Source organism: Podarcis erhardii (genome assembly GCF_964252035.2).
Source record: "Podarcis erhardii genome assembly, chromosome: 2".
Classification (NCBI taxonomy): Eukaryota; Metazoa; Chordata; class Lepidosauria; order Squamata; family Lacertidae; genus Podarcis; species Podarcis erhardii.
In genome coordinates this window covers 12033481-12061350 of record NC_138498.1, presented here as the reverse complement: position 1 = coordinate 12061350, position 27870 = coordinate 12033481, and the positions used below count along the sequence as shown (strand labels likewise).

Here is a 27870-nt window from a genome sequence, read left to right as displayed (position 1 = left end):
CATAAGTGTTGGATAAAGGTGGTCTCTCTCTCTCTCTCTCTCTCTCTCTCTCCCTCTCTCTCTCACACACACAGGCTTATTTTTCCTACGAGAGAAAATATAGGTTAACACAACGAGTCTTGAAGCAACTTACAAGACTAGCAAATTTATCATGGCAAAAGCTTTCGTGGGTTAGAGTGCACGATCTATGCTATCGGATGCAAGGTGCCGCAGCAGGCTAACATGGCTACCTCTTCGTGGAGTGAGGGGTGGGGGGTGGGGAATGTGTTTTTCAAGAATAATCATACGTGGCCTGAATTAGGTAAGGGGGGCGCCGGGAAGGACGACCATCACTTTCCTTAAATGGCGCCTCTACTTGCTGTCCTTTTGTGTTCATTCTCCACCCCTGAGCATTGCGGAATAGGGTTTTGATTACTAAGGCCTGCCGATTTGTGGTAGGACAAAGGTTGGGAATGAACGACGCCTTGGAGCAAGGGCAGCAGAAGACGACACTTAACAGTGCTGCAACCTTTCTTGGAGGCATGCATTCAAAACAGTTCCTTCCTTCGCTCCATATTTTAGCAAGACTTCATTCTTTCTCTTTAATTTGGGCTGCTGAGCTGTCACTAGTAAAAGCTCTGGTCAGTCTCCTTAAATGTTATCCTTCAGGTCACTTGTACTGCAGCCACACACACACACACACACACAAGTCTGTGGCTTTGTCTATCTGAATTCGTTAAGTGAGGGCACTCAGAGGTCACTGGCTAGTGGAGCCGCTTCTCTCCTCTCACCGCGCCGCCCTTTTCTCTATTGCTCCCCTAAACGATTCAGTTTTCACCAATGGGAACTCTTCATTATGGATTGACCCTGCAGCCTGGCTGCTTATTATTATGGGACACTCACACGCGAAAAGGAAGCCTGGACAGAGTCCAGCCTGTGGTTACAAAGTGTTGTCATAGAGCATGTCCTAGTAATCAGACGGGAGAAAATAAAATGTGGGTACAACAAGTCCTTATCTAGGGCTGCCCAGGCAGGACCCAACTCAGTAATGCATGGATATTTTAGGTAATAAACATGTAAGTTTCTCAGAGGATGTGTATAATGTTTTTCCTTCCTCCAAAGGAAAGGAAACACATCCCTCACTCTAGCTGAATCTACACTACAGAAATGTAGGGTTTATCTGATCTGGCTTTATGTGATTTTAACATTTGACATGGCTTCCCCACAAAATTTCTTGGAATTGGTGAGGTCACTCAGAATTCAGAATTTCTTGGTGAGGTCACTCAGAATTGTTGGCTAGTGCTCCAAACATGTCTCTCAGAACTATGGATCCCTGGGGAAAGGGGAAATAAATGCTTCCTTTCCCCTTCCCATGCCCCAAGGTTGTCATGCTGAGACACCTGAGATGGACTATAAGAAGAGCCCTGCTAGAACAAACCAAAGGCCCATTTGGACAATGTACACACAATACATTTTAAGCACCCTGGAATCCTGGGAACTGTAGTTTGTTAAGGGTACTGGGAATTGGAGCTCTGAGGGACAAACTGTAGTTCCCAGGATTTGGGGGTGGGAGAATGTACTTGAAATGCATGGTATGTTCTAGCATCCTGTCTCCTAGTAGCCTACTAGATGTCTTTGGGAAGGCTACAAGCAGGGCATGAGAGCACTAGTATTCAGAGGCACAATGTGTCCCTGATATTGGTGTACTATATAACCCTCATTTACTTGTAACAGACTCACAGAGAACAGGATATTATCACCTATGATTCAGCTACCATAGTCCTGTCAGTGAAGGGAGAAGCTTCTCTTGATGCTTCTGTGCTGCTACATAACCAAAGTTCTCTAGGCAAGAGTACATTGAAATACAAAATAAACAAAAAAAATGCAATTGCAATACAAAAATTATTGCAGAATAGATCAAATGATAAAATTAACTGCAGGCAGGTCTTAAAACTTTATAAAGCCAATCCTCCTAACAGAAGCCATCTCAAGATCAGGACATGACATGCATGCCTGGTGGTGTGAGGGAAATGCAGCTTTCAGTGACCGTGTGGCTCATTCAACTTCTGATAAAGTTTTCCTTAAAGCTCTATGTATGTTACTATGCAGAGTTTGGTTTTAATCTATTATTAGAGGATAGGAGAAGGTGCTTTGTCTTCAGAATTTTGGCTGATGGTTATGGTTGCCAGTTAGCCCAGCACTTATACCTTTAACAGCCCAACACCGAAAACCAGAAATTAAACAGGTGATTTATTGCCCTAACTACTTGTGTCTCCATGCCAGGAAAAGCTTCATCTGATAAATTTCTGTCTGTCAGGCTTCTGTTAATGATGGAAACATTTATTTAAAGGGCCATTTGATCAGGTTTACTATGTGTATACACTAGGGTCATTCATAAAGTGTCTGAACTATTACAAAGGAAGAAAACAGGAAGTTAAGCTTTAACAAACAGTGGCAGGGGAGGGTACTTAGCAGAATAATCTACTATATATTTATTTAGTATCAAAACATTCCTCTTTCTTCTCCCATCCCTTGCCTCCATGCATTCGGCTCTGGCATGGTTCATATCATACAATGTCATGTATGAGTTCTTTACAAAAAAATAAATACTGTTAAGTTTGATGACCAGCAGTAGAATGTATGAACTGACTTTGTTGAAAAGCATTTTATCTAAGTTGATGTGAAAGTTCTGTGGCTTTATATATGTGAGACCCCATTTCTGACATACAGTTAATCATCAAATGATGGGACACACATGTGGAAACAGCTCTTTATTCTTTGGTTTCACTAATCTCCCCTTTCTGCACATCCCACGTGTTGCTTATGGGCTTCTTTGCTCCCATCTGTTCCCAAGACTCTCCCAGTTTCTCTCCTCACCCCAGCCTACTGCATAATGGGAAGATCTGTAAGCACAAACTCATACCCATCCCATTCAGGCAGTCATTAGGTGCACAGCTTCTTATCTTCGGTGAGGTGGTAGTCTCATCTTCTTTCAGAGCATGCCCTGGAAATGCTCAGTTTTAGCCTAGCTGCACTCATTAGCTTTCAGGCCCAATTCAAGGCACTGATGTGTTTGAGTGTATGCTGTACTGCTTATTGAGATCCAAAGGTGAGTCCTTCAGCATTCCAATAATTAGACAGGTTTGTTCTACAGCCTGTCCAACAGGGCAGGACATTTTCTGCAGTTACACCCACACCCTGGAATACTATCGCCAGTGAGGCTTGTATAAGGTTCTCCTTTGGACAACAAGTTTAGACCTTTTGCATTTGAGAAGGCATTTTTGTTTTGTTTCTTTATTGCTGTGTTCTTAGGGACTGGTTGATTATGTGACTGCCCAATTTGCAGGTTTTATATGACTGTGCTTTTGTTTTACTTGTTTTTAAGTGCTGTTGGTTTTTATTCCTTATTATCTGTTAGCTACTTTGAGTGCCATTGATGGCACTGACTGTAGTACATAAACATTATTAACAGGCAAGCAGTCAGGGGATCAGCCAGGAAAGGTTTTCCCACCAGTGGATATGTAGTGAGATGGAAACATTTCACCTGCTAAATTTGTGCCTCACGCACAGAAGCTCTTCATCCACCATTCATAAATGTGTTTTAAGTGTAAAGGTACAACTGAGAATTGCTTACAGATGCACAATAATCCTGGGCGTACACAATGTTCCTCATGGAGTGAGAGACTCAGTGAGATCTAGCATTGTGCTTATTGACAACAGAAGCAAGGGGTTTACTATTAGGGAACTTGTGGTCCTCAAGTGAGATGACTGCTATGTTTTCAACTGCAGTTCCTGACTCTTGGCCATGATGACTGGGGCTGATGGATTATGGATGGTGGTATGGTGGGAAAGGCTGACAGAGTATGGTCAACTATGCTCCTCAAATCAGATTATGAGTGTTTCCCAAGGAAGTCAGTGCAGAGATGATTGTGTTATTGCTACTGTTGATTAAATAGCAAAAGTATTATCTGTATGTGTGGTGAGCTAAGCAGGAGACAAGTCTTTATCTCAGAGTTTACAATCAGAACTATGGAAAAGCTCAGTGATTAGGGTGAGCATAACTGAGATCAGTCATTTTTAAAACTAGCAATACTGTACAGTCCTATAATTGTCTACCCAGATATAAGTCTAATTGTTTTCAATGAAGTTTGCTCCAAGGAAGAAATGCATTTTTTGAGCCTAAATCATTGTCGTCATAGAACTGTTGCTACACACGATTGTCTCCATGTGAAACCTCTGCATGTCTGTCATAGAATCACTGTATCTTGAAAAAGATTCTGGGTTGCAGTTTGGAGCACATCTTCAAATTCTTATTCTCAAATTGCCCCAGAAAATCTGACACCCAAGGACTTGCCCTGCCCATAGGGTGGCCATGTGGCCTGCTTTATAGCCCTCTCTTTGAAGGAGTCCTCTCTTTGAAGGGCTTTCCAGTCTGAGTCTGTATTAAAGTTAAAGAACAATAGGAAGGGAGATCAGAGAGGGGGCTTTGAAGTTGCCCATCAGCAATTAGCACCTGGATAACACAGGTCACCTGGTCAATATTCCCCATTATGGTGAGATATGTCATAGTTCTATTTCAATTACAGTAATTATTTCTAAATTTAAACCCCCCCCCCTCTCTCAGCACACACACACACAATATACACCTCACACATTAGTAAATGCAAAATTTGTGTAAATTCATGTCCTCCCTTTTGGCAATGCGAAGATGGCCACCATATCTGCCTGACATTTCCGTATAATTTTGTTCTACATGGAAGGATCAGTGTGGTGTACAAGTTATCCAGTAGTCATTAGTTTTGAACTTCTCATTGATGAAGTTTGGATAAGCTTCTAAGGAGCCTGGCTCAACAACATCTGGCCTAGAGAAAAGTGAGGAAATGATCTCAGAAATAAGGTAGTGGGAGAGAATGCAATTGTTTTCCCTTGTCTGTTAAGATATGGGTGGGTGGGGGTTGACTGAGAGGTTAAACTACAGAAACAGGAATTTCTTTGGGAAAACTTGTTACTTTTGCCTTTTAAATGTTTTTGGGGGTCAATATTTCTGAGTTGCCTTGGAAACCTTCAATTTGCATGGTATTAGCTAGGTGTCCTTAAGGTATGATTTAGGTCAGTGGTGTAGAACCTGTGGCCCTCCTGATGTTGTTGGACTCTAGCCCTCCTCAGCCACAGCCAGCATGACCAGTGGTCGGGGTTGATAGGAGCCACAGCCAACAGGTTCCTAATCCCTGCTTTAAAGGAAGGTGAGATGTTCATAGAGGTTGGGTATCAATTGCTATTGGCCACGATACCTAGATAGAACCTCAATGGATACAGACAATATACAATACCTGATGCTGAAATACACATCAGAGAATGGGCACCACCTTCATGCCGTCCTCGTGAGCTTCCAGAGTTATTTGATTGGTCTGGAAAGAGAATGAGGAACTAGATTGATGTTCACCATCTGATCTGGCAAGCTTTTAAAATGTTCTTATCTATCAGTGTGTTATTATCTGTGATGAATCTATATGCAATAGAATGAAATGAATATGTGTGATATGCACTTTGTGTGTGTGTTGTGGAAGGTGGGTTTTCCACCTGCCCCTTTAATTTTGCTATGCCAGTTCCAGGCTGAAGGTGTAGCTGAGCGTCCAAGGATTAGACTGTTGAAGGGATCCATGGTGTTTGGGTCCAAACACACTAGTCCCTTGCCCCAGAATATCCTGTTACCAGAATATCTTGGTGAAGGTGGCGCCTCTACCATTACAGAACCACTGCTGCCAGATGGAGGTGCTCCTCTTTGCTGATGGAGGCTGGCAGAGAGGCAGCTACACACCATCTACATACAAACAGAAGAATCCAGCTCAGGCCACTGGTCCATCGGGGTCAGTACTGTCCACATGGACTGTCATCAGCTCTCTGGGGTTTCAGGCACAGTTCTCCCCCAGTCCCACTTGGAGATGCCAGGAATTGAACCCAAGACCTTCTGAATGCAAAGCAGATGCTCTTTCCACTGAGCTCTGTCCTTTCCAAATGTGCATGAGGTAAGGAGGATTGCTCTGTGAGGCAGCAATCCTGGGTACACTTAGCTGAAACTTACCGTATTTTTTGCTCTATAAGACTCACTTTTTCCCTCCTAAAAAGTAAGGGGAAATGTGTGTGCGTCTTATGGAGCGAAATCAGGCTGCGCAGCTATCCCAGAAGCCAGAATAGCAAAAGGGATTGCAGCTTTCACTGCGCAGCGATCCCTCTTGCTGTTCTGGCTTCTGAGATTCAGAATATTTTTTTTTTCTTGTTTTCCTCCTCCAAAAACCAGGTGCATCTTGTGGTCTGGTGCGTCTTATAGAGCGAAAAATACGGTACTTTTGGATAGACATGCATGGAATTGTGATATGAACCAGGAAGTCCCTGCTTCCAAGGCAGCCTTCTAGACAATCCACTATCTCTCCCTGCTCCCCTTGCCCAAATATGTGCTGCAGGGTTAATACCAGCAACTCCTAATAGGGGCAGAATCATATTCTTGGAATGGGTTGTGTAGGCCACCTAGGCCAACCTCCTGATTTATGCAGGAAATACAGAGCCAGGGCACCCTCAAAAGATCGCTCTCCAGCCTTCACTAGAACAACGCCCCTTCCCTCCCTCTGGTAATTGCTTCCATTGTCAAGATGCTCTAACTATCAGTACAGTGGTACCTCGGGTTAAGAACTTAATTCATTCTGGAGGTCTGTTCTTAACCTGAAACTGTTCTTAACCTGAAGCACCACTTTAGCTAATGGGGCCTCCTGCTGCCGCCGTGCTGCCAGAGCACGATTTCTGTTCTCATCCTGAAGCAAAGTTTTTTAACCCGAGGTAATATTTCTGGGTTAGCGGAGTCTGTAACCTGAAGCATATGTAACCTGAAGCGTATGTAACCCAAGGTACCACTGTAGGTTTCTCCTAATGTTCAGTCTAATGTTAAGGCAGGGATTGGTGGGGGAATTTTTCAGCCTGATGGTCATATTCCCTTGTGGACCAGTGAGGGGCTGGGGACATGGTAGAATCCTGAGGGCCACATAGAGAACCCTGGGTGCACATTTGGCCCCTGGGTCTGAGGTCCCACATCCCTGTTATGAGAATCGCTGAAGACTTCTGAACACTCCCTATATAAGGGGTGCTGAATCTGTAGCTCTCCAAATATTTATTTATTTATTTATTTATTTATTTATTTATTTATTTATTTATTTTAAATGGAACGCTTCATGAATTTGCGTGTCATCCTTGCACAGGGGCCATGCTAATCTTCTCTGTATCATTCCGATTTTAGTGTATGTGCTGCCAAAGCAAGCACCTCTCCAAATATTGTTGAGCTCCAATTCCAGCAGTCCCAGCTAGTATGGTCAATGTTCATGGATGGTGGGAACTGGAGTTTGATAACATCTGGAGAGCTGTAGCTTCCCCATCCCATCCCATCTCTAATGAGTTAAACAAGCATTATTATGTATAGTACAGTGATGTATAAGCTGGGTGACTGGGGTGATATCCATTTTCTTCCTGCAAATGATTAAAACAACCCAAACAATGATGATGACATCTGTGAACCCAGAACTAAAACTCTGCACACTTCCAGAGCACTAAAGACTATGGCTCTTCTTTGTATGGTGTTTTTTTTCCTTGGCCGAAGTTCAGAATTTGCATCTGGGTATCATCTCCCAACAGATGTGCAAATTTTCTATTTCAAAGCCCTTTTGACGCTATTGCTTTGAAAAAGAGCTGCTGTACCTCTTGAGAGTTTAAAATGCTGTAAGGCTTGTTCACACAATCAGAAATGCGAAGGGCAGAATGGACCACTGAAATTTCTTAGGCTGACCTCTGAGATAGGATATAAACCATTCAATGGCCTATAGTTATTACTCACAGATCAAGGTCATTAGTTGGAATATAATGCGTTCTCTCTCTCTCTCTCTCTCTCTCTCTCTCTCTCTCTCCCTCTCCCTCTCCCTCTCCCTCTCCCTCTCCCTCTCCCTCTCCCTCTTTCTCTCATTTTTAAACTAGTATGGCTTGTCTTGAGTGATGTGAGAGGAGATCTCCCCTCCCCTTGAACACTATGAACCAAATGGTTGCATCATTTTACTGCCATGTATTTGTGCTTGCTTTCTTAGTTGAACCTGCTTGGCCCTCCTTCCCTGACAATGCATCTTTACCTTTCTCTGTTGGATTAAAGGAATGTTTTCAAAAGGGCTAATGCATGGCTGTATTCGAAAAGATCACACTACCTGATCATCATTTAGATCAAAGGGGATTCATACAACCTACCAACCTATCACATCATGATTTTTATTTTGCAGTTACCTGGCTGTTCCTTTTAGAGAGGCATTGGAGGGATGGACTGCATTCGTATGTTATGTACCTTCCTCGAAGTCACTCAGTGTAGAATATATGGGGTTAATCCCACTTTATCCTGTGCCATTCACAGGTTGAGAGACAGTAGCTGCCACACAGCTAACCAGTGACATTCATAGTAGAGCAATTATTTGAACGCAGCCCTCCCCGTCACTTTCTCTACCCACTACATTGTTGCTGTTGTTTAGTCGTTTAGTCGTGTCTGACTCTTCGTGACCCCCTGGACCAGAGCACGCCAGGCACTCCTGTCTTCCACTGCCTCCCGCAGTTTGGTCAAACTCATGCTGGTAGCTTTGAGAACACTGTCCAACCATCTCGTCCTCTGTCGTCCCCTTCTCCTTGTGCCCTCCATCTTACCCAACATCAGGGTCTTTTCCAGGGAGTCTTCTCTTCTCATGAGGTGGCCAAAGTATTGGAGCCTCAGCTTCAGGATCTGTCCTTCCAGTGAGCACCCAGGGCTGATTTCCTTAAGAATGGATAGGTTTGATCTTCTTGCAGTCCATGGGACTCTCAAGAGTCTCCTCCAGCACCATAATTCAAAAGCATCAATTCTTTGGCGATCAGCTTTCTTGATGGTCCAGCTTTCACTTCAATACATCACTACATACATACATCTCCTTCATGGATCACTGCCTTGTCGTGGTGAAGGGGCTTGAATAACTCAGAGAAACTATGAGCTATGCTGTGCAGGGCCACCCAAGATGGACAGGTCATAGTGGAGTGTTTTGACTAAACGTGATCCACCTGGAGCAGGAACTGGCAAGCCACTCCAGTATCCCTGCCAAGAAAACTCCATGGACAAAGACCCAGTACATTATACCATCAGTTGTGTGACCACAATAAACCACACCGAGCCTTCCCTAGAGGGTGACACGGTTACTCACTGCTAGGGGTGGCCAGATAAAATCAAGGAAACCACTATTAGTTATAACAGAAGAGGGAATCTCCGCAGATGTAGCCTGATTTCATTTTCACTGGGTCCCTCTTAGTCGCTGCATATTGGGAAAATTAGCTGTACAGTACAAAGTATCCTTTTCCAGTGCAGTCATACTACTGCATCTGTTTCTAGCTCAGTGGGTGGAGCATGAGACTCTTAATCTCAGGATCATTGGTTCTTGCCCCACATTGGGCAAAAGTATCCTGCATTGCAGGGGGTTGAACTAGATGACTCTAGGGTTCCCTTCCAACTCTAAAAATCTGTGATTCTAGGAAGAGGCATACACTGTGGTGGTGCTGCAGTTGTGCTATGCAGGCAGCATGAGACCCCAGTCATGTATGCAGAGATCTGCTTACAAGTTTTACAGTGAACACATACTATTTAGAAGGCTTTCTAACACATCAGCTAAACTTCATTATTCTTATAAAACAGATATATTATCCCTGATTACAGGGAGCTGCTGAGACGTCCAAGGGAGGTCCGTGCAGTGGCTGCGGGTGACTACCGAGAGTCGGAGCGTCAACCCCAGGAGAATCGTGGACTTGTTACTTATCGATCAGCTAGTCCAACAAAAGTCTGCTTGTCAGAAGGATATTGGGAGCCTAGAATGTCGGCTCAACAGTACGAAGAGGAGGAGGACTATGGGCCACGCTACGGACCCTCTTGCGTGTATGGGGAGAAGGAACCTCGGCGTCTGGAGGGACAAGCACCGAGTTATCACCCTGCTCCGAGGTACACCCATGACCAGGAGCTGCGAGATGTGGCCCCAAGATGCGCAACTCGTGAGTTTAGCCTATGGGATTTGGATCTATGCCTCTTCCCTGCTTATACACCTCCCATAAACGCTTTGAGTTATCTGACATTGTTTGAACTGAGTTGTCAAGAACTGGGAGTTCCCCCAAGACTGTATATGATCATTCTGAGAGCCCTAGTCAGTGAAGTCAGTGGAGAACTGGCTGATTTAATGGGACTGGTACCCTTATCATATGCTATGGACTATGAACATTATAAGCGCCTTGTTTTGCAAATATATGGTTTGAGGGCTGAGGACTATAGGCGGGCTTTCCGAAAGGTTGATAAAGCTGCCTCAACTGAAAGCCTGACCCTCGTTGCTGCTAAAGTGGCACAGAATTTTGACTTTTGGATGTCGGCAGAGGGTGTAACTACCTTTCAAGGGATGAGACAATTGATGCTTAAAGAGCAGTTTAACCGCCATTTGCCTGCAGAATTGGCATGCTTGGTTGCGGACCGAAGCCCTGCTACTATTGAGCAAGCCGCGCAGTTTGCTGAGACTTTTAGGCTGAACCGGCCTCATTTGGGAAACAAAAGCCAGCCGGTTGGGAGTCGACTGATGGCTCTGGGATCGAAAGGGAGGTCTGTGTTTCAGCCCAAGGAACCAGGGAAAAGTATCCCTGCTGTTTCGGAAGATCTTGGGTCTTCCGCTGTGTTGGGGGATTTGCGATTGTTTGAAGCCGAGCAGAGATCTGATCCCTCCTTGCAAGCTTCCTGGGACGCTGTGGAGAGCCTTCCCCAAGGAAAGAGGCGCGCCCGCTTCTTGTATGAAAAGGGGCTCTTGTACAGACAGTTCTGGCCAAAGAAGATCAAAGACAAAGACGTTGTTTTGCAGCTGGTGGTTCCTGGGTCAAAGCGTCCTAAGGTACTGGACTTAGCCCATCATGATGGTCTGGCAGGCCACTTGGGGGTACAGAAGACCCTGGAACGCATCAGCCGGTACTTTTACTGGCCTGATGTGCACCAAAGTGTAAAGAACTTTATACGCTCTTGTGTTGTGTGTCAAAAAATAGGGAATGATAAAGACAGCATGCCTAATACCTTACAGAGTGTACCTCTTGACGCAAATGTTTTGGAAAAATGGGGAATAGACTTGGTGGGCCCCCTGCAGAAAACCCGTGCTGGGAAGCAGTATGTTTGTGTAATAATTGATTATGCCTCTAGATATGTTTGGGCTACAAGCTTGCCCAATACTTCTGCCCAAAATCTTGTGAAAGCTTTGGTTTTGGCCTTTGGTTCTTTGGGGATACCTAAGGTTCTAGTGGGTGATCTGGGAACCAATGTAATGGCTGAGCTAACTCAGAAGGTTTTGCAGCTGACAAAGGTCCACCATCACACTAGTATTGTGGATCAGCACCAGGGAAATGGGCTTATAAAAAGAGTTCAGAAAACTCTCGAGCAGATGTTGCGGAAGTGTGCCCTGGCCCATGGGTCTAGCTGGGATCAAGATCTGCCTTTAGTTGTGTCTGCATACAATGATGCTTATCAAAGGAGTCTAGGGTTTGCACCCAATCAGTTGATTTTTGGTCGACTTTTGAATACTCCTCTGTCCATGCTCCGGAGGGAGTGGGAGGGGTCGGAGGAGGAGATTAAGGTACCTTCTGTGTCTGAGTATTTTGCTAACCTGAGGCAGACATTGTCTGACATCTGGCAACTTGCCAAGGATAATTTGGAGGGCGCTTGGTTGGAACAGAAACGTTTTTATGATTTGAAGGCGGTGACAAAAAGTTTTGAAGTGGGAGATCAGGTTTTAGTGTTGAAACCCACCCGACCCCACAAACTGGTAGTCAAATGGCATGGGCCGGGCATAGTGAAGGCCAAGTTGAGCTCTGTGTGCTATCTGGTGGAATGCCAGGAGCTGCATGATGCATCTAGAGAATATCATGCCAATTCTTTGAAAAGGTACCTTGAATCTGAGCTTTCTGTGTTGGCCATCTCTGGAGGTCGAGAGGAGGTGCCTACAGCCCCTATAGACCTCTTGCAGGAATAAAAACATGCTGGAAGTATAGTCATACCTTGGGTTACAGCCGCTTCAGTTTGCGTTTTTTCGGGTTGCGGACCGCCAAAACCTGGAAGTACTGGAACAGGTTACTTCCAGGTTTCGGCGGTCACGCATGCGCAGAAGGCCAAATCACAACCTGCGCATGCGCAGACACAAGTTGTGAACGCTGCAGGTTGCGAACGTGCATCCCGCACAAATTATTTCCGCAACCCGAGCGTCCACTGTATCTTGGATGTGTTACGCTTACCTACCTTGTCCGAACAACAGGCTAGGGAGCTCTTTGATGTTCTACAGTCTTTTGACCGTACTTTCAGTACTAAACCAGGGAGAACTCATTTGATGCAACACCATTTTAACACTGGTGATGCTGCACCTATTGTATCACGGCCTTATAGCGTCAGTGAAGCTCATGCCCGAAGCATCGAGGCTGAATTGCAGGAAATGCTTGATTTGGGAGTTATAGAACCCAGTAAGAGTGCCTGGGCTTCTCCCATCATTTTGGTCCCTAAGGCTGATTCCACCATTCGTTTTTGTGTGGATTATCAGCATATTAATTCTGTGACCCTCCCTGATATTTGTCCCTTGCCCAGAATTGACACCCTGGTTGAAAAGCTAGGGAGAGCAAAGTTCATCACGGTCCTGGATTTGACCAAAGGATTTTGGCAAATTCCTTTGTCCTCTGAGGCGTCAGAAAAATCTGCCTTCATTACCCATGTGGGTCTATATCAATTTAAGGTGTTACCTTTTGGATTGCGCAATGCGCCCGTGGCAGTCCAGCGACTGATTAATTCTCTGATACATGATGTGAGTGATTTTTGTTGTGCCTACTTAGATGATCTGGCTATCTTTTCTGATTCCTGGGGGAGCATCTTAGGCATGTGCAGAGTGTTTTGTCACGGCTGCAGGAAGCCAACCTGACGGTGAAGATCTCCAAGTGTCAGTTTGCTCAAGGAGAGGTGATTTATTTGGGGTTTAGGGTGGGGTCTGGAAATATCAAATCCCTGGAGGCCAAGGTCTAGGGTGTACAGAAATGGCCTCACCCTCAGACAAAAGGGGTGTGCAGTCCTTTATTGGGCTAGTGAATTATTATCGAAGGTTTATTAACCATTTTGCAACCCTTGCCACCCCTTTGACGAATTTGTGTAAGAAATCTCTGCCTGTTAAGTTGACCTGGACTGAGGAGTGTCAGCGTGCTTTTGAAATGTTAAAACAGTCATTAGTGAGCTCAAGGGTGATGCTTGCGCCCAACCCTTTGTAGTACAGACAGACGCTAGCCAAACAGGATTAGGGGGTGTACAGCTTCAGCAAGATGAGGAAAGAACCTGGCGTCCAGTTGTGTATTTGAGCAAAAAGTTGCTACCACGTGAGCAGAATTATTCCACTGTCGAAAAAGAATGTCTTGTTTTGGTTTGGGCTTTGGTCAAACTCCACCCCTAACTTGTGGGGGAATAATTTTGAAGTCCAAACTGACCATTCACCTTTGTGCTGGTTAGAAAGAGTGAAACACACTAACCAGAAGTTACTCAGATGGAGTCTGACCCTGCAAGACTATCAGTTCACAGTTTCTCATATACCTGGGAAAATGAACCTAGTCGCGGACACCCTGTCCTGCTTGTACCTGTCTGTGGAGTGAGCTGCTATTTTAGAGGTACAGTGGTACCTCTGGATGCGAACGGGATCCGTTCCGGAGCCCCGTTTGCATCCTGAGCAGAACGCAACCCACATCTGCGTGTCTGCACGTCTGTGCGTCGTGACTCGCCATTTCTGCGCATGCGCGTGATGTCATTTTGAGCGTCTGCGCATGCGCGAGCGGCGAAACCCGGAAGTAACCTGTTCCGTTACTTCCAGGTCGCCAGGGAATGCAACCTGAAAATGCTCAACCTGAAGCGTCTTTAACCCGAGGTATGACTGTACTAAATGCCCCAGATTGGTTGGAACTACCTCAATTGTGTAAATAGTACTGATAAAATTTAGGGGCTTAAACCTTTAATTTCATCTTAGAGGGGAGGGTGTAGTGAAGATGGGAAATCTTAGTATGTCAAATGCTGGTTCACGCAGGAGTGAGGCATTGTGGGAGAGATAAAACTTCTGGGGAATGGGTATCTGGTCTTTTTAAACGTAAAACTCCCTGTCTCTAGAGGTGTGAGTCAATTACATCTTGACTCTAGGCAGGATGAGATGTTATCTGATTTGTAGACCCTGGCGCAGCTGGGGGCCTGAGTATGGATTGGGTTGTAAAAAGGTACAGGAGGCTATCAAGTAATATACAACTTGGGAGCCTGGTACATGAACAGAGGGAACAGCCTTTTGATCTCAAGGTTTCTGAGTCTAAACAAAATTCAGCTGTGCCGGTCTCCTGACAATCAGAAGATATAGTCTCATCATACAGCCATTGGTAAATTGGTAATTGACCTAAAGAAATGATTGGTCCTTAACCTGTCCTCCACGTGGGTTTTCAAGGATAAAGGATTTGGGAATTCAAATGCAAATTGCAGAATATCTTGCCCTGGTATTTCGCCTCTTGACTGCTCGCTGTGTTTTGAACTATTGTTGCTGTGTGAGTATGGTTTTAGCTAGTTATATTTTATAATGTTTTTATTTTTTGTTTGTAACCTTCTAAGAAATGTGCAACTTTTTGAGTGGCTTTTTCAATAAACTTGGAAACGGACTTTTTGTCTTTTGTACTCTGTGCCTTTGCTCGGGGAAGCTAAACTGGTGCCTTACCATTTGGACACCTACCTGTTGAATTTCTGTCTGTGTCAGGGCTGGGCAAACCTGGTAAATATTGAAGGGGGGTTCTCCTCCTTGAACCCCATTCGAGGGTGGTCCAGGAAAAGAGGTGGGGGCAGCTTTACCATTTGGCTTGTGATTTGCAACAACTAGTGATCTCTCCCCCTTCCTGGACAAGTCCTGCCGGTGTCCAGGAGCAATGGTCAGGGGTGTGTGGATAGTCCCACTCACTGCACTGGGAAATATGAATTAGAAGAAAAAAATATTGAAATTAATTGGGCCAATTAAAAGAAATATCTGAGATGCTTCAAGTGTACTCCTAAATGTGTAAAGTGTGGGCGCAATGGGGATCATACAAGCACACTTGACAGGGAGCTGGTAGTGGCTGCAGGTGTCGCCTGGGTGCCAAACCTGCATTTGTTGTCATGCAATGTGTGAAGTGGCCCACAGGGACAGAGGAATACAACTTTCAGTTAGGTTTGCTGAAGTAAAGTGTCTTATAATAGTCTCTTCTCCCTTACAGACTCTCCCGTACTCTGAGATCTGACAGGGATGTCCTTTGATGGTCCCACATCATCCTGAAATTAGATATGTGGTGAGGCAGGAAAGGCCATCCTCAGTACAAGGGACCCAACTCTGTAATGACCTCTCTTTACAAAACTGAGTAGTGCCAACTCTTCTAAGTTTTCATTACCAATTAAAAATGTATTTATTTACCTAGGCCTTGGGGTGACCTGTTGACCGCTTATGTCTAGTGTTTCTTGTGTTGCCTATCTTTTTTTGGGGGGGTGTATGGGGTGTTAGGGGACGCGGGTGGTGCTGTGGGTTAAACCACAGAGCCTAGGACTTGCTGATCAGAAGGTCGGTGGTTTGAATCCCTGTGACGGGGTGAGCTCCTGTTGCTCCTGCCAACCTAGCAGTTCGAAAACAGGTCAAAGTGCAAGTAGATAAATAGGTACCACTCCGGCGGGAAGGTAAACGGCATTTCCGTGCACTGCTCTGGTTCACCAGAAGCAGTTTAGTCATGCTGACCACAAAGCTTTATTGACCTCGGCCAATAAAGCGAGATGAGTGCCGCAACCCCAGAGTCGGCCACAATGGTCAGGGGTCCCTTTACCCTTTACCTTTACGGGGTGTTAGAGGAGGAGTAGAATCTCTGGTGAGGGACATGCCATCCTCCTTCTGAGGTACGTAGATTGTCCATCTTTGGTCCCCACCCTGCACTCAGCTCTCACCTGTGGCTCCTAGAAGCTGTCAGCATGTGACAGCGGCCACACCCCAGGAACAGCTTTGACTGGCCATCTAAACTAGGTCAGGGTAGCTGATGGGTCTCAAACCCTTGGTGAGTTAGGGATGTTCCTTGCATGCGAAGACAGGCTCTGGTGGAGTGAGCAGTTGAGACCAATTGTGGGTCTAACAGTCAAGAAGGCAGTTTCTGCACGTGCTGTACAGGGAAGTGAGGGGCAGATGGGGCTTGTCGACCTGGGACGGTAGCCCATTTGGAGAAGGACGACTCTGATCCTAAACCGCTGCTGCCTTACAGGATATCTCTGGAAGAAGAAAAGGCTAAGAAGTAAACTCTGCACAAACCTGGAGTGGAGTCTCTAAGGCAGTTAGATGGCATCTTGTATGCCTCCTTCTGGCAACTCTGGCAGCCAAGCTGGTGCCAAGCAAATTGCTCTGGTTTCCTTTGTACCACATCAGCAAGGCCAGGGGCAGGCAACCTAAGGCCTGGGGGCCAGATGCGGCCCAATCGTCTTCTCAATCCAGCCCGCGGATGGTCCGGGAATCAGTGTGTTTTTACATGAGTAGAATGTGTGTTTTTATTTAAAATGCATCTTAGGGTTATTTGTGGGGCATAGGAATTCGTTCATTCCCTCCTCCCCCCAAAAAATAGTCCGGCCCACCACATGGTCTAAGGGACAGTGGACTGGCCCACAGCTGAAAAAGGTTGCTGACCCCTGAGCAAGGCCAAGAGGGGGGTCTTGTCGCCTGGGCAGCCCAGGGCCTCCATATAGGGAAAGTCACTTTGGTGCTGCTAACACAGCAGTTTGACTTCACCCCGGAAGCACACTCCATTTTCTCTTGAGACAGATGGATGTCAACAACCTATTTTTTATTGTTGGTTATGTGGGATGTAAACACAGGAGCAGTCAATGACAACATTCCTAGAGTGTACATGTTAGAACATGGGGAGGGATGTCTGTCCAGCAAGCAGGTAAACTTCCTGGGGACGGACTTCCTCCGCATGTGACCAGAGGTGGGTGTGGCCTCACCTGTGCAGGTAATGATAAAAGCACAGGGCAGGCAGCCACTCTCCCTCTTGCCTCTTGTCTCTTGCCTCTTGCCTCTCTGCCATCTTCATCTTCTGAAGGAGCAACATGCCCTCTTGGCTCCCAGCCAAGAGAGGACAGTACTATCTTGCTACAAGATAGATTCTAACTGTATGTAACCTTTTTAAGCCTGCCTACCTTCTGGGATCATATTGTGAACAGAACGTGAGTAAACTCTTTTATACTTTTATAAAGACTGTGTCGTGTCTTGTATTTTAAGAGGGAACAAAGGGGAAATTACCAGAGTAATTATTATAGAGGTTCTAGCGAACCTGTGCAAGCGTTACCGTTGCGAACTTAAAGGGGAATGTCTATAAACTCTGCTGATATTTTGGGAACTTGTTAGCACAAGTTGGATAAGGATATAATTAGTCAATATATCCTCTCCTGCACCCCAGAACATTCCCACAAAGGGTTATTGGGCCCAGTATTGCATATTTCTGCGTATTTTTGAAGGATTGCGTTGGATTGTGATTTTGAGTTGAGTAGTATTTTTCTGAGTTAACTTCCTGGTAAGCACATGGTCCTTTGTTCCATTGTGCAGTGGGGATTAAGCACCCCCCCTTCCCTCAGAGTTCACAGTGACCCAAGGCAGTGAAGAATTGTTTTGTATTTTGAGATTTTTGAGATTTTGATTTTAAAATTTTGAGAAATTTTGAAATTTTGAAGAATTTTCAAATTTTTGGATTTTAAGATGGCTAGAGCAGCTTTTGATAGTGATGCAAAGCTAGGAATGCCTGTGCTGAATGAACACAATTTCATACACTGGAAGCAGCGCTTGATAGCATGTTTAGATTATAAGCACATTTTGGAAGCTTTAAACCCTCAACCTACGGGATCGTCTGAGGAAGCTTTAGCCAAGATAAGTGCTTGGAAACGCATGAACAGCGAAGCTAGACACATAATTTTGAGTGGACTTCGTGATGAGCAGCTATCATTAATAAATAGTACAGATGATGCATCTCAAATCTTAAGAGATATTGAGCGCGTGTATGGAGAATCTAGCATAAACTGCTTCAGAAACTTGGTGTGTAAATTAACCAGAGTGAGGATGAATTCAAAACAGGAATTCACAGAGCACATCAACAAGTTTACTGAGATTATTCAAAGAATTGATTTGACTCCCAAAGCTTTTGATGAAGATACAAAGATAGCATTTTTGTTGTCATCACTTGGACCACGCTTTAGCGCATTTGTAAGTTTGATGGATCATAGACAAGGTCTGACTTTTAAAGACTTGATTGGTTATTTAAAAGAAGAATGCAGAGATAGAGCTGAATCTCCAGTGAGAAATGCTAGAAGCAAGGACAGCAGTTATGCATCTAGGCAATGTACAAAGTCCAAAGAGATGCCTAAGAAAGTGATTTGTTTCAATTGTAACAAAGAAGGACACATTGCAAAGAATTGCAAGGCTCCTAAAGCCAAGAAACCCCACCCCTTTCAGCCAAAAGGGGAAAAGAAGGGGAAATGCGAATGCACATGGCTACTGCAAGAAAGGAATTTAGCTGTCCAGAATCGTGAAAATAGACGTAATAAATGGATAATTGATTCAGGTGCCAGCTCACATTTTTCATATAAAGAGGACTATTTTAATGAGATAAATGATGAAGAAGGATCTGAAATTGAAATTGCAGATGGGAACATTGTTAAAGCAAAAGGTGCAGGTTCCATGAGTCTGAAATGCAATATAAACAATGAATGCATTGAGAACACAATCTCTAGAGTTTTGTATGTACCAGAGCTGAGCTGCAATTTAATCAGCGTGTCCACACTGGACAAGAAAGGTTTCCAGATCACATTTGGAAATGGAGTATGCAAGGTGACTAGAAATGGCAAAGTGTTTGCTCAAGCAGAGCTAATCAATGGTGTATATGAGCTTGATGTTTCAGAGAATCAGTCTGCAAAGGTGGCACATTCCAGCCAGAAGGATGAAGCAGATCTGGACCTGTGGCACAGAAGGCTTGGACATAGAGACACCAACGTCATTCTGGATCTACAGAAAAGAGATCTTGTAAGAGGTTTGCAGGTAAAGCAGAGCAACAAAGCTCCAGCAAAGTGCATAAGCTGTATTACTGAGAAGGCTGTAAAACCTTCATTTCCACGTTGTGCAGAACAAAGAAGCAACAAAGTGCTTGACATAGTGCACACTGACATATGTGGACCCATGAGTGTTCCCTCACTGGGAAAGAATAGATATATTTTAATATTTCTGGATGACTTTTCAAGATTTTGTGTTGTGTATTTCCTCAAAGAGAAGAGTGAGACAGTGGACAAGCTCCAGGAATACATTGCCATGGTCAAGAATAAATTCCAAAAAGCTCCAGCTGTGCTAATGAGCGACAATGGAGGTGAGTACTGCTCAAATGAAATGCAGGCTCTCCTGGCCAAGGAAGGAATTGCACATGTAACCACAATTCCTTACACACCACAGCAGAATGCCATAGCTGAGAGAAAGTTTAGGTCCATTATGGACATGACAAGGTGCATGCTAAAGGATGCATGTTTGCCACAGAAGCTGTGGGCCGAAGGAGTGTACACATCGGTCTATTTGCAGAATAGACTGCCAACTAAAGGTGCAGAGCGCACACCATTTGAACTTTGGCATGGGAAAGCTCCCAATCTGTCGCACATACGTGTGTTTGGAAGTCCGTGTTACTTCCACGTGCCCAAGGAACACAGACACAAGCTTGACTCCAGGGCAAAAGCAGGTATCCTTGTGGGATATGCCTCTGGAGGCAAAGGATATAGAATTATGGACTTACAAACTGGTAAGACAAATGCATACCATGCGGTTTATTTTGATGAATATGGAAAAGTAGACACTAAGAACACTGTTGTGGATTCTTCTGATGAGTCAGAAAGGACTCAAGAATTTGTATATTTCCCTTTTGAGACTCCACAAAGTACTAATCTGCCTTCGAGTGTTACAGCACCCCCTACAGGCGACGCACCAGAAGACGCAGAGGACCAGAACCCTGGCGGCACCAGAGACGAAGATGAGGACTCAGATGGGGACATGCCTGCGTTGGAGGAGGATGAGGAAGCTGATGCGGTCCCAGAACCAGAGGTCAGACGCTCGTCCAGAACCAACAAAGGTGTCCCACCATTACGGTTGTCCTACTTTGCAGGGTCGGCGTTTCCACAAGAACCTTCCACTTGGGAAGAGATACAGGAGATGCCAGCTGCAGAAGCCAGTCTCTGGAGGAAGGCCGCGCAGGAGGAGATGGATGCACTGCATCAGAACAAGACCTGGACACTCACTGAGCTGCCTCCCGGTAAGAAGGCCATTGGGAGTAAATGGGTTTTCAAGGTTAAGAAGGGGTCAGAAGGAGAAGTGCAGCGCTACAAAGCTAGACTTGTAGCACAGGGATTTTCACAGCGTTTTGGTGAAGACTATGATGAAGTTTTTGCACCAACCGTGAGGTACAGCAGCGTAAGAATGCTTCTAAGCATTGCAGCCTCCAAGAAAATGAGAGTGAAACACATAGACATTGCTACCGCTTTTCTACATGGGCAGATTTCTGAAGAAATTTATATGAAACAGCCCAAAGGTTTTGTGAAACCACATGAGGCACATTTAGTGTGCAAACTGCAGAAAGGACTTTATGGACTTAAACAGGCTGCTAGAGCCTGGAACCAGAAGTTGCATAAAATGCTGACGCAACTTGGGTACAAGCAAGGCGACGCTGACAAGTGCTTGTACAGTAAGTCAAATAATGGACAATTCTCATATATCTTAGCATTTGTTGATGACCTGATTATTGCCACAGCAAGTGAGAAAGACTATACACAGATAGTAAAACACCTTAGCAAAGAGGTGGAGGTCAAGGAGCTAGGAGATGTCCAGTACTACCTCGGGATCCAGGTGGAAAGAGAAGAGGACGGCTCATTTCTTCTCAGCCAAAGACAGAAGATCCACGAGCTGATTGAGCACATGCAGATGCAAGACGCACATCCAGTCGCTACACCGATGACTACTGACTTCCTGAAGAATCAGGAGGATTCGAAGCAGTTGCCAGACAACAATGACTACAGGTCGGCGATTGGTAAACTTTTGTATTTAGTTACCACATGTAGACCTGACTTAGCAAATGCTGTGGGGATTCTTAGCAGAAAAGTGAATTCTCCCACTGAGCATGATTGGGCAGGTGTAAAGAGGGTGGTGCGATATTTGAAGGGTACCATGAATTGTAAATTAAGGTTACCAGCCGTCAGAGACCCTAAGTTGGTTGGGTATACTGATGCGGATTGGGCTGGGGATAATGCTGATTATAAATCAACAAGTGGTCATGTTTTCATGTTTGGTGATGGACCTGTTTCATGGGGCAGTTATAAACAGAGCTGTGTAGCATTATCTTCCACAGAATCAGAATACGTTGCAGCAACAGAAGCCTGCAGAGAGATCGCCTGGCTTGATCAACTCATAAAGGACTTTGGGTTGGTGAGAAAAGGGCCTGTCAGCTTGCTAGAGGACAATCAAAGTTGCCTGAAGCTGACGCAGAGTGAGAAGTTCCTGGCCAGAACAAAACACATTGGGGTTAAGTACCACTACATACGCCAGATGATCCAGGATGGACTTGTGGAACTATCCTACTGCAGCACCCAAGAGATGACTGCTGACATCCTGACGAAACCCCTACCAAGAGAGAGTTTCCAGAATCTACGTGTCAAGCTGGGACTCTGGGTGGTTGAATAAAGTTGTTTGTTTTGTGTATGTTGTATTGCCTGAGAAGGGGTATGTGGGATGTAAACACAGGAGCAGTCAATGACAACATTCCTAGAGTGTACATGTTAGAACATGGGGAGGGATGTCTGTCCAGCAAGCAGGTAAACTTCCTGGGGACGGACTTCCTCCGCATGTGACCAGAGGTGGGTGTGGCCTCACCTGTGCAGGTAATGATAAAAGCACAGGGCAGGCAGCCACTCTCCCTCTTGCCTCTTGTCTCTTGCCTCTTGCCTCTCTGCCATCTTCATCTTCTGAAGGAGCAACATGCCCTCTTGGCTCCCAGCCAAGAGAGGACAGTACTATCTTGCTACAAGATAGATTCTAACTGTATGTAACCTTTTTAAGCCTGCCTACCTTCTGGGATCATATTGTGAACAGAACGTGAGTAAACTCTTTTATACTTTTATAAAGACTGTGTCGTGTCTTGTATTTTAAGAGGGAACAAAGGGGAAATTACCAGAGTAATTATTATAGAGGTTCTAGCGAACCTGTGCAAGCGTTACCGTTGCGAACTTAAAGGGGAATGTCTATAAACTCTGCTGATATTTTGGGAACTTGTTAGCACAAGTTGGATAAGGATATAATTAGTCAATATATCCTCTCCTGCACCCCAGAACATTCCCACAGGTTATATATTTTACCAGCAATTGTGACTCACTCAGGGATCATCTTGCAAGACAAAGAGCAGGACAGAAATATCGTAAGTAAATAAATAGTAGGCAATAGCTTCCTTGTGCAAGTAGCCCTGGTTGCTTATCTACTATGCATATTCAGATAAACCCATCGCTCAAGAGACCACGAGTTTAAGAAGGTGAAATGCGGGACTGGAAGAATAGGGTCCAGAGTGGGGAAATCAGTAGGAGTCTACTAAAAAATGACTACAAGGTGATTGCCTCAAACACATGATCAAGTAGTCTCATTGGCTTCTATCCAGGAAAAGTACTTCCAAGGATGGAAGTAATCCTATCTGAAGTCATCAAAGCATTAGGAGCACCTGCTTAAGTCCCACTGGTCTCTGTGACATTTAATCACTTGATCAAAGTTAAAGCACGTGATTAAGAGGGCTTTGTTGAAAGGGGTTGAATTTAAGCAGGTGCTTAAATTCAACACCCATGTTGAAGATCTCTGATGGAGTATAATTAGGTGGGAGGAGGGAGTGGAGGTGGGGGGGGGGAGAGAAGGAGATGATGGTAGCAGCCACTTCCTGGCAAATGACTTTAAAGCACTTGACATCCCTGCCAGCAGACTTATCTTATGCTTCAAAATATATAATGGAAAGGCAAGGAAAAGAATACTATGGCAGGAAGAACGTAGAAGCCATGTAACAGATATGGGGCTCATCTCCTCCACCCCTCTCCCTTTCTACAAATGGAAAGAAAGAAAGAAAGAATAGAGATATTATTATGGCACTGAGCTTGAATTGGTGGGCTGTTACGAACCTCAGCTTGCTCATGTTTAGGTGGATAAATCAGACGCAAAAGCAACACCACATTTTTCTGTTCTTTTTTCAGAAAATGAGAGAGTCAGGGAGAGGAAGGAGGAGAAGGAAAAACTAAGGGCCTGTTTGCACTGTATTTATCTATTGTATAGCAATTTAACTGTTGCCCTGACTTCCCACAATCCTGGGAATTGTAGTTTGGCGACGTAAATTGCTCACAAAGAATCAAATTGTAGTTTGTGGAGGCTTCTCATAGAGATCCCTTCTTATAATTTTGGGGCACTGATCTTCAAATGGTGGGTCGGGACCCACTAGTGGGTCATAGCCTGATCCAAACTGGGTTACAGCAGGAGCAAATATATGGTAGAAGATTAAGAAAAGGATCCCCAAATGCACAATAGGGTTAAATGTAGGTCCTGGGTGTGAAACAGTTGAAGATACATGTTCTAAGATTCCCTGGGAGAAGGAAGGGGCACAACTTTTAAACTAGTTAAAGTTTGAGATGCCTGTACATACACATTATGTGAGTCAGTGTGTGGTGTAGTGGTTAGAGAGTCGGACTAGTACCTGGGAGACTGGGGTTCAAATCTTGGTCATGAAGCTCAGTCCTTGAGCCAGTCATTGCCTCTCGGCCTACTCTACCTCACAGGATTCAATGAGGAGTGTACACCACCTTGAGCACCTTGGAGAGAAGGTGAGATATTCTGGTAAATGCAATTAATAATCGGCATTAGCTTCTTATAGTAATAGTAAACTCAGTTATATGAGTGTGGATCTTCATGTAGCCAAAATGACAGTATTGAGACAGGTGGGAGGTATCACCAGACTTCAGTGTACTCCAAGGTTTGGAGCTCTACACAACATTTTTTATAAGAAATCTAAGGGGGACCCTTTCCTCCAATAAAATAGCTCAGTACACTTTCTGGTTGGCTGTTGTTGGGGGAATTGAAAATGGAGGTGGTGTTGGTGGAATGGAATATCCTGGAAGAAGGCTTGACTAACTGACTGGAACACTGAACAGAAATGGGACCTGCTTTCTGCAGGTCCCATCTATTACCTTATAGAGGTTTTGCACCACACTAGCAGTCATGCAGATTGACCGGAAGAAGCCCGAGATTTTCCCACTTGGAAAAACCTTCTGAAGGATGGTATATACAGAACTACAATCTCTGTCTTTCTATGGCAAGGGGAAAATATCTGTGGAACCAAGTTGGTTTGATCTATGGTGTGGGTTATGTCCATGTTCTCAGTGAAAGGAGCAAGTCAGATGAAATTAGAAGCCGGTTCCTTGTTGGGTTGTCATTGAAGGTGGAATCTGTGGCTGTTGTGCACATTGCCATGTAAAATGCAGCAAGGTCATTCTTTTTCTCAATTTGGTTGGGGGACAAACGCATCAAAACACAGTATTTCATAAGAAATGGACTGTGGCTAATGTCATATGTACAGCACTTGCCAAACCAGCAGTGGGAGTGCATGGATGCACAGTAAATGGAAATGTATACACAGTCCACATCTGAAAAGATAAATAATAATAATACTGGTGTAGTAGATAGTTGTACTTGAATCAGGACCCAATTTCACTTCACTGTACGGTGGTATCTCAGGTTAAGAACTTAATTCATTCCGGAGGTCCGTTCTTAACCTGAAACTGTTCTTAACCTGAAGCACCACTTTTAGCTAATGGGGCCTCCCGCTGCCGCCATGCTGCCGAAGCACAATTTCTGTTCTCATTCTGAAGCAAAGTTCTTAACCCGAGGTACTATTTCTGGGTTAGCGGAGTCTGTAACCTGAAGTGTATGTAACCCAAGGTACCACTGTATAGCTGAAAGTTTCACTGGTGGCCTTTCCTGCCCCACACTGGATTGCTGCCAGAATAAAATAGAGTAAGTTCATGTCAACTGTTCTAAGGTCCTTGGAGGAAAAAGGCAAAATAAGATAAATAAATTGGATTTATTTATTTTTTAAAGAAGGGGAACACACCCTAAGATGTTATACTGTGATCTTTAGTGGATACCATCTTTAGTGGTATCTGAAGAAGTGTGCATGCACACGAAAGCTCATACCAAGAACTAACTTAGTTGGTCTTTAAGGTGCTACTGGAAGGAATTTTTTTATTTTGTGATCTTTAGGAAATTTATCCCAGGTTAGCTCTACTGATTTTAGTGAGATTATTCATTTCACTGCAAATTAAGGATAGATCAGGAGTGAGAAATCAAAAATTCCTACAGGTCTAGAGTCCTATCTACATTATTCATTTCAAACAGTATCATACCACAGCCATGGCCTCTTCCAAAGAATCCTGGGAACAGTAGTTAGAGTGCCAAAAGTTATTAAGAGATCCCTACTCCCCTCACAACAGGGATGCAGGTGGCGCTGTGGTCTAAACCACTGAGCCTAGGGCTTGCCAATCGGAAGGTCGGCGGTTCGAATCCCCATGACGGGGTGAGCTCCAGTTGCTCAATCCCAGCTCCTGCCCACCTAGCAGTTCGAAAGCACACCAGTGCAAGTAGATAAATAGGTGCAGCTCCGGTTGGAAGATAAACGGCATTTCCATGTGCTGCTCTGGTTTCGCCAGAAATGGCTTAATCATGCTGGCCACGTGATCCAGAAAAACTGTCTGGGGACAAACGTCGGCTCTCTCGGCCTGTAAAGTGAGATGAGCACCGCAACCCCAGAGTCATTTGCAACTGGACTTAACTGTCAGGTGTCCTTTACCTTTACCTTTTTTTTACTCCCCTCACAGAACTACAACCCCCAGAGTAATTTAACAATCAATCCCTCTTCCCAGGGAATTCTGGGAATTGTGGGCTCTGGGAGGAGAATAGGAATCTCCTAAAAGTTCTCAGAACCCTTAACAAACTACATTTCCCAGGATTCTTTGGGGGAAGCCATGCCTCTTGTAAGCGGTATGAGAGTGCTTTATATGCAGAGTGCAGATGTGGCTTATGATTGGCTGCACTCTGCACTGGTTGTGTCGGCGACCCTCTGTAGTGGTGTGTGTAGTTTTGTTAAAGCAGCAAATGGGATGAAGGGAAGGCTGAACTTGAATAACATTAGTACAGTATGTCAAAATAAAATTTAAAAAAACTAAAAAAACACCTGTCCAGTAGCACCTTATAGACCGACTAAGTTTGTTCTGGTATAAGTTTTCGTGTGCATGCACACTTCTTCAGATTTTTTTAAATTTTTATTTCGACTGCGTCAGACCAACATGGCTACCTACCTGAAATTAGTATGTTAGTATCCATAAATCAAGGTTCATAGAAGGACTCCCCCCCAATAGCAACCCAGGCTCCAGAAGGGGTAGGTAGACAGAGAAGGCATCAAATTGGGAACAGGTGAGGATGAACCTGAGTTCTGATCTCTGAAGTCCATCGAATCAAACCCATTATCTTTCAAATCCAGTGCACGAAGGGAGAGGACAACTTCTACCTAGGAATGAACATGGGTGGCCATTTATCAAGTATTAATTTACTGCAGTGTCCATGTAGCAAGTTGGTTAGTCAGCCATTTGTAATATTTGTTCTTGATGGGAAGTGAAGTCAGTTTCTAGCCTGCATCTGCACTATAATCAGGAATCCAGGGAAGCAGGAAGTGCTAAAATTCCCCTTTCCTGCTTGGCCCGATGATGTTAGGTCTGAGCCAAACTACTCACGGTTAATTTTTTTGGAAACATATTCAGCAATGTTTAAAAATGCCTCAGTTTTGTTGAGGAATTTTCTGCAATGCTTATGAAATCATAAGCACTGTATTCAGTGCTCCCCCCCTAAAAAAACCCTGTTTAGGGGGACTCTCATTTTCCTACTCATATTGAAATACTGCCCCTCAATGAGGCCAAACTTAGATTCACAAAATGTTTAGGGGTATGCGTACCCCTGTGTCCCCCCCCCCCCGAAAAAAAGCACTGACTGTACCTTTGTCTGTGATATTGGTTTAATATGTACTTTGCTTTTGTAAATTTCTTTTAAGGTAAGAGGTATAGAAATATTATAAAACAAATCCCCCCCACCAAATGTGACTTCATTTATATTGTCCCTCCCACTCTCTCAATGGACTTTATTTGCCCTTGGTGGTGTCACTATGCAGGATCATAATGGTTTCCAACTCGCTGTGTGATCTCTCATTGGCTGGAATAATGCTTGTGTTTAAGAAGAAAGAAGCAGTAACTAGGTGGGGGAAGGGATATTATTGATGCAGCGGCAGTAGCTAGGAGAAGCAATGGCACCAAACAGGATCAAAATAAGGTCAATACTCCACGATGTGTTTTTCTATGTACCACCCATTAAATTGCTGCTTTCAATCCAAAATATGAGACTAGAGGATGTTTGGTACTTGTTAGTTCATTTTCATTTTATTTTGAAATTCCACACCTTCTTTCTACATTATTGTTCTAGGGGTTTAGAGCCTATAGATATGGCAAAGTACACACACACACACACACACACCACCCACCCACATGGTCCTCCTGTGTCAATCCAACTGAGTACTGGCATACACCTGATGGGAAATCAAACTTCAGGTTGATTTCAGGCAAGACAGGTGTACAAAACTTGTGGTGATATTGGGTACAAT

At 44.5% G+C, this 27870-nt stretch overlaps 1 protein-coding gene across 36 annotated transcripts in view; it reads left to right on the top strand.

Moving 5' to 3' along the window:
* The window catches only part of HOXC5 (homeobox C5), a 160514-nt gene that overhangs the window by 72816 nt on the left and 59828 nt on the right, over positions 1–27870 (top strand). For 2 of the 36 annotated variants that reach the window (XR_014153182.1, XM_081849013.1), the window contains one exon: positions 9731–14739. The exons of 33 other annotated variants lie outside the window; for them this stretch is intronic. The gene's annotated coding sequence lies outside the window, so the exon portion shown is untranslated. Of the gene's footprint in view, positions 1–9730; positions 14740–27120; positions 27543–27870 lie in introns of those variants that run through there. One more of the 36 variants, XM_081849018.1, reaches the window with a different exon arrangement.